The sequence below is a fragment of the Zingiber officinale genome, chromosome 2B (genome assembly GCF_018446385.1).
Source record: "Zingiber officinale cultivar Zhangliang chromosome 2B, Zo_v1.1, whole genome shotgun sequence".
Lineage (NCBI taxonomy): Eukaryota > Viridiplantae > Streptophyta > Magnoliopsida > Zingiberales > Zingiberaceae > Zingiber > Zingiber officinale.
The window spans coordinates 131,668,457-131,677,178 of NC_055989.1; positions in this window are offsets into that span (position 1 = coordinate 131,668,457).

Here is an 8,722-nt window from a genome sequence, read left to right on the forward strand (position 1 = left end):
CCAACTTCGAGAAGACAATGCGATTACGAAAAGAACTGGATCAGAATGAAGCAATTATGCTAATTCCAATCGACTCCGAAAATTGAAAAATACCACGAAAAGAATGCTTGATTGGTGGTTGCACCAAATCAAAGATACCCCGCTCTGATACCAATTGTTGGATCGAGATGCGCTAGAGGGGGGATGAATAGCGCTCGTGGCTTTCACATGTTTCAGATTAGTAAAACAATGAGTAATAAGCAGCGGAATTAAAAGAGAACAAACGTGAACACAAGTGATTTACTTGGTTCAGAGCCTTGAGCGACTCTTACTCCAAGGCCCGGAATTGTTGATCGCTTTCGGTGGGCAACAATAATAATATCGAGAAAGTGTACAAGTATAACAGTTATAGCTCAAATTAAAACAATACCGACAACAAGATTAGGGAAATGAAGCTCCGAGTTGTCGGTGACTTGAAACAACACTCCTGGGTCATCTTGTTAGCAGTGCGTTGATGAAAGATAGCTTCAGAATTGATTCTCTTGCAGCTGCCTTGAGACCTGCTTAAATACTTCGTTGAGGGCGCCTCCAATGCCCCATGGAGGCGCCTCCAACCCAAAGTTTTATCTCGCAATCCTTGTTGTCGATGAGCTCTTGTCGCTGCCTCTTATCCGCCTGAGGGCGCCTCCAATGCCCCATGGAGGCGCCTCCAAGAAGCAGTCCAAGGCGTCTCCACTGTCCTCTAAGGTGCCTCTAAGCTCACTTCGCAGTCAGCTCCAGCCTTGCAACCGAAGTGCCTCCAAGCTCCATAGAGGCACCTTGAACACTGTTCATCCGAGGCTTAGCTTGTTCCTTTTGTACCTACAAGACACGTTAGTCCCAAAACAACAACATACCCTGTAAGATAAAGTTAGAAAAGATATAAACATGATAAATAAAGTGATCGACAATCATCAAACTGTCCGGCCTGACTTCGGATTTCCAACCGGAAACCCTAGGTCGACCCGACTCCTATTATTCCCTCTGCGGGGAACGAGCCCTCACCTACTCCTCTCAGGAGAGATTACCTGCTGCCAGTTCGGTCCTCCAGACCGACTGGACTTTCTGCCTAGGGTTACCACCCCCTAAGATTTTTCTCCACCTAGGGTTATCACCCTCTAGGATTTTTCTCCACCTAGGGTTATCACCCTGTAAGACCAAGGTTACCCCCCCTAGGGTTTTCCTCCACCTAGGGTTACCACCCCCTAGTACCTAAGGTTACCGTCCCTTAGAGTTTTCCTCCACCTAAGGTTATCACCCCCTAGGACCTAGGGTTACCACCCCCTAGGGTTTTCATCTTATATAATCGCAACTAGGACTTTTGCCTAAGAACACTTAGGACTTTCCTGCAATCTCCATCAGACATGTTAGATCACAAATAAGCTTAACTTTGACTCCTTTGCCATTATCAAAATTTGGATTCAATCGTCGGATGCTTCCCGCACCAACACCTTCCGCTTCGGCTTCTTATCCCTCGGAAACGTCGCACGTCTCCTTCTTGTCTGTCTGCATACTCTTCCGCAGTACCTCGTCCCTCAAACACACTGAGCCTGTTGGCTCTCTTCCGTGTGTCCTTCTCGCTAGTTGTGTCTTTTACTCGACTTTCTGCGCTCCTGAGTTCATGCACACTTAGACACCGAGGTTAAATAACAACAGGACTTAACATGACTTTGTTGATTATATCAAAACTACCTTGGGATATTTACAGGCAGCTTGAGAATAACCTCCTTAGGTATATTCTCGAAAAAACTCCAGCCTCCATGGGGGGAAGTTGTAGCTTGGAACAACCCTTTTATGTACATTCCTAGAAAGACTCTAGTCTACATGGATGAAAAAGTAGCAGCTTGGGAACAATCCCTTTGAATACAACCCCGGAAAGGCTTAAGCCTCCACGGCTTGGGAAATTATAGCTTGGGAACAACCCCTCTAGATACATCCCTAATTAGACTCAAGCCTCCAAGGCTTGGGAAATGGAAATCTAGGAACAACCACTCTGGATACATCCGGGTCAACCAACATGGCGTATAATTATCCCCATAAGGGAACAATCTCATTCCGTCTTCCAAGATTCAAGAATATCCTGACCATGGTCGTCTCCCCTATATTCCAACATCTCTGATTATTCTACTTTATCATTCTCACAAACACCCTTTTGGCTAACAATCTATCAGCTAGTATTATTGTCCATCTGTGAGAATATGTCTGGTCATACGAATGTCTCCCTTGCATTTCAACCCCTCTGTCGCTCTGCTCGATCATTCTTGCCAATTGTATCTACATCAAAGCACTGATAGAAGGCTGGGGAATATCAGGGAGGTGATGCGTGACATGTGATAGGTGGTAACTGTTAGGATCGTTCGTACTCGGCTAGAGAGGGGGGGTGTGAATAGCCGACCCCAAATCGTCGTTTCTTTCTACAAAACGTGTTAGCGCAGCGGAAAATACAAAGAAACGAAAGAGAAGAAAACCAAACCTTAACACAAGGATGTAACGAGGTTCGGAGATTAGGGCTCCTACTCCTCGGCGTGTCCGTAAGGTGGACGAGTCCAGTCAATCCGTCGGTGGATGAGTCCCCGGAGAACCGGCTAATACAATATACTCCTTGTGGGTGGAGAAACATCACCACAAACATTTGCAACAGCAAACAAAGAGTACAAGAACAGTAAGAAAAGCAATACAATATGAATACAATAGCACTCTACCAATTGCTTGCTTTCTTGTCGACTGGAGGTGAAGCAGCAACTTCACCCACAACAGCAGGTGACCATCGGAAGCTCACGCGAAGCTTGAAGCGAGCTCAATCAAAGCTCGCTTAAGCGAAGCTTGAGAGAAGAACGAAGTTCTAGCGAAAAGAAGAAGTAAGCAGCGGCCTCGACCCCTTTATACCGCAAAGAAGACGAAGAAACTAGCTTGCTACGCAACGGTTAGACTGACCGATCAGCTGATCACCAAACTCTGACCGATCGGGCATGCTCCCGATCGGTCCAATATCCCGATCGGTCCCGGGACCGATCGCGCTTTCTCGATCGGTCCAGGACCGATCCTCTTCCTTTCTCCCGAGCTTTTGCCTTCGATCGTTGTTTCGATCGGTGCGGACCGATCGATAACACCGATGAGGCTACCCTTGTTTAATTCTTGATCGGTCACCGGATCGATCCGATATACCAACCGATCCATCGATCGATCCGAGCTTGGTTTTGCCCAAATCAAGTCCCAAGCCTTCCAAACCAATATCCGGTCAACCTTGACCTATTGGTATCTCATGCTTAGCATCTGGTCACTCCCTTGACCTGCTAAGACTCCCTACCAAGTGTCCGGTCAATCCCTTTGACCCACTTGGACTTTTCTCTTCGTGTCAAGTATCCGGTCACTCCCTTGACCTACTTGACCTTCTCAACACCAGATGTCCGATCACCCTTGATCCATCTGGACTTTCCCTTGCCCGGCTTCACTCACCAGGACTTTCACCTAGCTTCACTCACTAGGGTTTTCACCTGGCTTCACTCACCAGGATTTCCAATCTGCCCGGCTTCACTCACCAGGACTTTCCCACTGCCTGGCTTCACTCACCAGGACTTCCACCTAGCTTCACTCACTAGGGTTTTCACAACTGCCTGGCTTCACTCACCAGGACTTTCCCATCTGCCCGGCTTCACTCACCAGGATTTTCACCTAGCTTCACTAACTAGGGTTTTCACAACTGCCTGGCTTCACTCACCAGGACTTTCCCGTCTGCCTGGCTTCACTCACCAGGACTTTTCCGAGTCAGGTCAACTCACCTCGGGTCAACCAGGTCAACCTTGACCACGGGTTGCACTCACAATCTCCCAAGCTTGTATCCTTGTCAAACATCAAGATACAACCATTGTCAAACACAACTCGTCAAACATCAAAACACAACTCGAGTCAAGTCAACTCGAGTTTGGTCAACCAGGTCAACCTTGACCTAAGGTTGCACCAACAATCTCCCCCTTTTTGATGTTTGACAAAACCCATAATCAAACCCATAATCAAGTTAGGTTAACCCGATAACCTAACTTAGGTTTTCCAATGTTCTTCCCTGAACATTCTCTAGACATTCTCCATTCTCCTTTCTACTCTCCCCCTTTTTGACACACATCAAAAAGAGTGAATCAAGGTCAAGAGTTTCTTCCTAATGAAAGTCTCATACCTTTCATTGAAACTCTTAATCTCCCCCTTGACACTAAAGTTAATAATTAACTTAGTGATAATCCCATATCACTCAAGTCTTTTAGGAGTAAAAACTCCCCCTAAAAGTCAACTCCCCCTTGACTAATAGGTAAAACTCCCCCTAAAGGTTAACTCCCCCTTGACCATTGCACCAACAATGTCTTGGTGAGTTTCAAACCTTTAGAAATCCAAAACACCAACTCCCAGCTGAAATTTCAGACAAAGCAGTCGAAAAATCAGCAAGTTGGCCAGACCGATCAGGGATTCCCTGGATCGGTCACAGTGACCGATCCAGCATCCCCTGGACCGATCAGGCAACCTCCTGATCGGTCCACAAGTCTGATATCAGATTTCTGATTTCTTCTCCCGAAATTCAGAAACCTCTAGAAAATCACAGAAAATTTCAAAAATTATAAAATTTTGAGGATACATTCCTCATAACATACATTATCATGGAAAAATAATTTTCGATGAAAATAACTTCCATTTTCAAATCTTGATACAAAGTTCAAAAAACTTTGAAATAGTTCAAAGTTTAACTCATCTTTGTATCATCTTGCTCAATGATGAATGCTATCACTAGAAAAGCTTCATCAAGGTTTTTCAAATCAATTTTAAAATGATTTTAAACCCTTTAATTTAGGACCATAATCTTAGGACTATATGTACATGACTTGTACACAAGTTTTCCCTATGATCCTCCAATCTCTTGAATTAGGCTCATCTAGGTACAAGAACTATGTACCTTGATCCTAACTCATGATCCTAATATCTCACACACATCTAAAGTGTATCAAACACATCCAAGTCAATTTTGATGTGAGATATGGGTTTAGGTTATCTTAGGCTAAGTTCTCATGCATTTTCTAAACACCAATTTGATCTCAATATCAAATTGTGTTTTTATCCTTAAATCAATTTCATTGATTATTAATGCAAGAGATGATGACATGGCATAAAATGATGTCATAAATAGAAGCATGTTCCAATTTCATGATGTCATGGCATAAAGTATAAAACTTAAAATAAGCATGACATATAATTAGCCTAAGCATGATCATGACATTTCGAATGATAATAAAACTAAACATGATGTCATGACATGTGAGGGCAAACAATCATGGCAAGATTTAGCATAAATAAATATACCTAGATTACCTATCTAAGTATCCTTAACCACTTTGCTAACCTAAAATTTAACCCTTGATTGCCCTAAAATGCCAAAATCCTAATTTTGACACTTCTTGAACTCTAGATTAATTCATGCCATTTAAAGATCAAATTTATCCTCAAAACTTTGCATGTTTCATTTTTCCTCGAGAGTTCTCTAGATTTTCCCAAATTGTGCCAATTAAAATCATTCTTTTCCATAATGGCACATTTTACTCTTCCAAGGAGTAAATGATAATTCCATTTCATTTTCAAAGGTTCACAAAACCTTGAAAATGCTCCTTGAGTGTCAATTTCCTCAAAGTTGGGTTAACTACCCTTCTTATTGGAGTTGACACTCTCTAACCCATTTATGGGGTAGAGAAGATGCTCCTAGGAACCCAATATCTATTTGAGCTCATTGGGTTCACTAAATATTCACTAGGGATGACTTCCCTAGCAACCCTCCTAATGACCCTCTTAGGCTTTGAAGCCTTGGTCATTTGGGTCTCATCAAGGTCAACTATAGGGGTGACTCCCCTTGTAACCTTGGTAATGGTCTTCCTAGCCCTAGGTTTTGTTCCATAATCGAATGGAACATTGTGGTAAGTGGGCTTGACCACTTGGGACTTAGATTTGTGACCCAAACCTTTCTTGTCCTGGGATTTTTAACCATAGGCCCTAGAGTTGACTTCTCTAAATTTTTAAGGGCCTTTTCTAGGGTATCAAGCCTTGACCTCAAGACTTGATTCTCCTTTTCTAATACCTCAAGTTTTGATTTGTCATTCTTTCTTGAGGTGTTCTTAGGCATGTGTCTAGTTGATTTAGGGTTTCTACCTAGGTTTTCCTTAACCTTAGAAGTGTTAATCCTAGGGTTAGCATTCCTAGTAGTATCCCTATCTAGGTTGACATGTTTAGCACCTAAGCACATGTATTGATTTTTAGTGTTAACATGCTTATCATTATTGACTAATGCAATAAAATTACTAGCATGTATCCTACTAGAATTGCACGAATGAGCCTTAAAAGGTACCTTAGGGTTTGCCTTAGCTCCCCCTATCGATGTGCATCCCTTGTCCTTGTGAGGTTTCCTCCCCTTCGGACATTGGCTCCTATAGTGTCCCCGTTGCTTGCATTGAAAGCACACCACGTGCTTCTTGCCTTTGCGTGTTGGGACTCCGGCTTCCTTGACCTTTGGTGCCGGTGGAGTCTTCCTAACCTTCTTTGGACATTTGCTCTTGTAATGTCCATGTTTCCTACACTCAAAACACATTATGTGTAATTTGCTTGAAATCACAGTGTTTGAGTTACCTAGGGTTGTGGATGGAGATGAGCTTTCTTCTTCAACCCTTCCGGAGGTGGGAACTTCTTCTTCTTGTTCCGAACTTGAACAAGAGGAACTCTCCTCCTCTTCTTCCTTGGATGTTGAGTAGCCCTCAACTCCCAATTCGCTCCCTCCATGATGTGAGCTACTTGGCTCACTAGGCTCCTCTTCATGGCTTGAAGTGGAGCTCTCCTCATGGTACTTGGCCAAGTTATCCCACAACTCCTTGGCATTGTTGTATTTACCTATCTTACACAAAATATTAGTAGGTAATGAAAATTCAATTGTTTTAGTTACCTCATTGTTGATCGTGGATTGGTGGACTTGTTCCTTCGTCCACTTGTTCTTCTCTAGAGGCTCTCCTTCTTTATCCATTGGAGGAGTAAACCCTTCTTGTACACAAAACCAGTTCCACATATTAGTCCTAAGAAAATACATCATCCTTGCCTTCCAATATGTGAAGTTGTCGTTGTAGAAGGGTGGAATGGTGATGTCTTCTCCGAATTAATCCATCTCTAGCTTGTGCTCCCACGGGTGTGAATCCGATGAAGAGCGACCTTGCTCTGATACCACTTGTTAGGATCGTTCGTACTCGATTAGAGAGGGGGGGTGTGAATAGCCGACCCCAAATCGTCGTTTCTTTCTACAAAAAGTGTTAGCGCAGCGGAAAATACAAAGAAACGAAAGAGAAGAAAACCAAACCTTAACACAAGGATGTAACGAGGTTCGGAGATTAGGGCTCCTACTCCTCGGCGTGTCCGTAAGGTGGACGAGTCCAGTCAATCCGTCGGTGGATGAGTCCCCGGAGAACCGGCTAATACAATATACTCCTTGTGGGTGGAGAAACCTCGCCACAAACGTTTGCAACAGCAAACAAAGAGTACAAGAACAGTAAGAAAAGCAATACAATATGAATACAATAGCACTCTACCAATTGCTTGCTTTCTTGTCAACGGAGGTGAAGCAGCAACTTCACAACCCAAACGCAGCAGCTGGTCGACAACGCACGATAGCTGCAGAAGAATCTATCCTTTACAACACAAACTTCCAAAAGAGTAGACATGGTTGGCACATGGGTTTGTGTTAGTCGACCGGGCGTCACTAGGGGGATTGCTGCTCATCCCTATGGGTTGTCGTCGACGACCCGGTCTTCCCTCAGCTCTTGGACGTAGGAATAGTATGCCCGATCGGCCCACATCCTGATCGGTCTGGGACCGATCAGGTTACTCGATGCTCTTCGAGGCTGAGCTTTCTTCCCCTGGTTCACGAAGTCTGCTCGAGTAGAATGCCCAGATGAATGCTCACGTCTAACCACCCCTGATCGGTCACCAGACCGATCCAGATACCCAGCGTATCACTGGATCGATCCACTGATCGATCCAGAGCTTGGTTTTTGCCCAAATCAAGTCCCAAGCCTTCCAAACCAATATCTAGTCAACCTTGACCTATTGGTATCTCATGCTTAGCATCTGGTCACTCCCTTGACCTGCTAAGACTCTCTACCAAGTGTCCGGTCAATCCCTTTGACCCACTTGGACTTTTCTCTTCGTGTCAAGTATCCGGTCACTCCCTTGACCTACTTGACCTTCTCAACACCAGATGTCCGATCACCCTTGATCCATCTGGATTTTCCCTTGTCCGGCTTCACTCACCAGGACTTTCACCTAACTTCACTCACTAGGGTTTTCACCTGGCTTCACTCACCAGGATTTCCAATCTGCCCGGCTTCACTCACCAGGACTTTCCCACTGCCTGGCTTCACTCACCAGGACTTCCACCTAGCTTCACTCACTAGGGTTTTCACAACTGCCTGGCTTCACTCACCAGGACTTTCCCATCTGCCCGGCTTCACTCACCAGGACTTTCACCTAGCTTCACTCACTAGGGTTTTCACAACTGCCTGGCTTCACTCACCAGGACTTTCCCGTCTGCCTGGCTTCACTCACCAGGACTTTTCCGAGTCAGGTCAACTCACCTCGGGTCAACCAGGTCAACCTTGACCACGGGTTGCACTCACAATCTCCCAAGCTTGTATCCTTG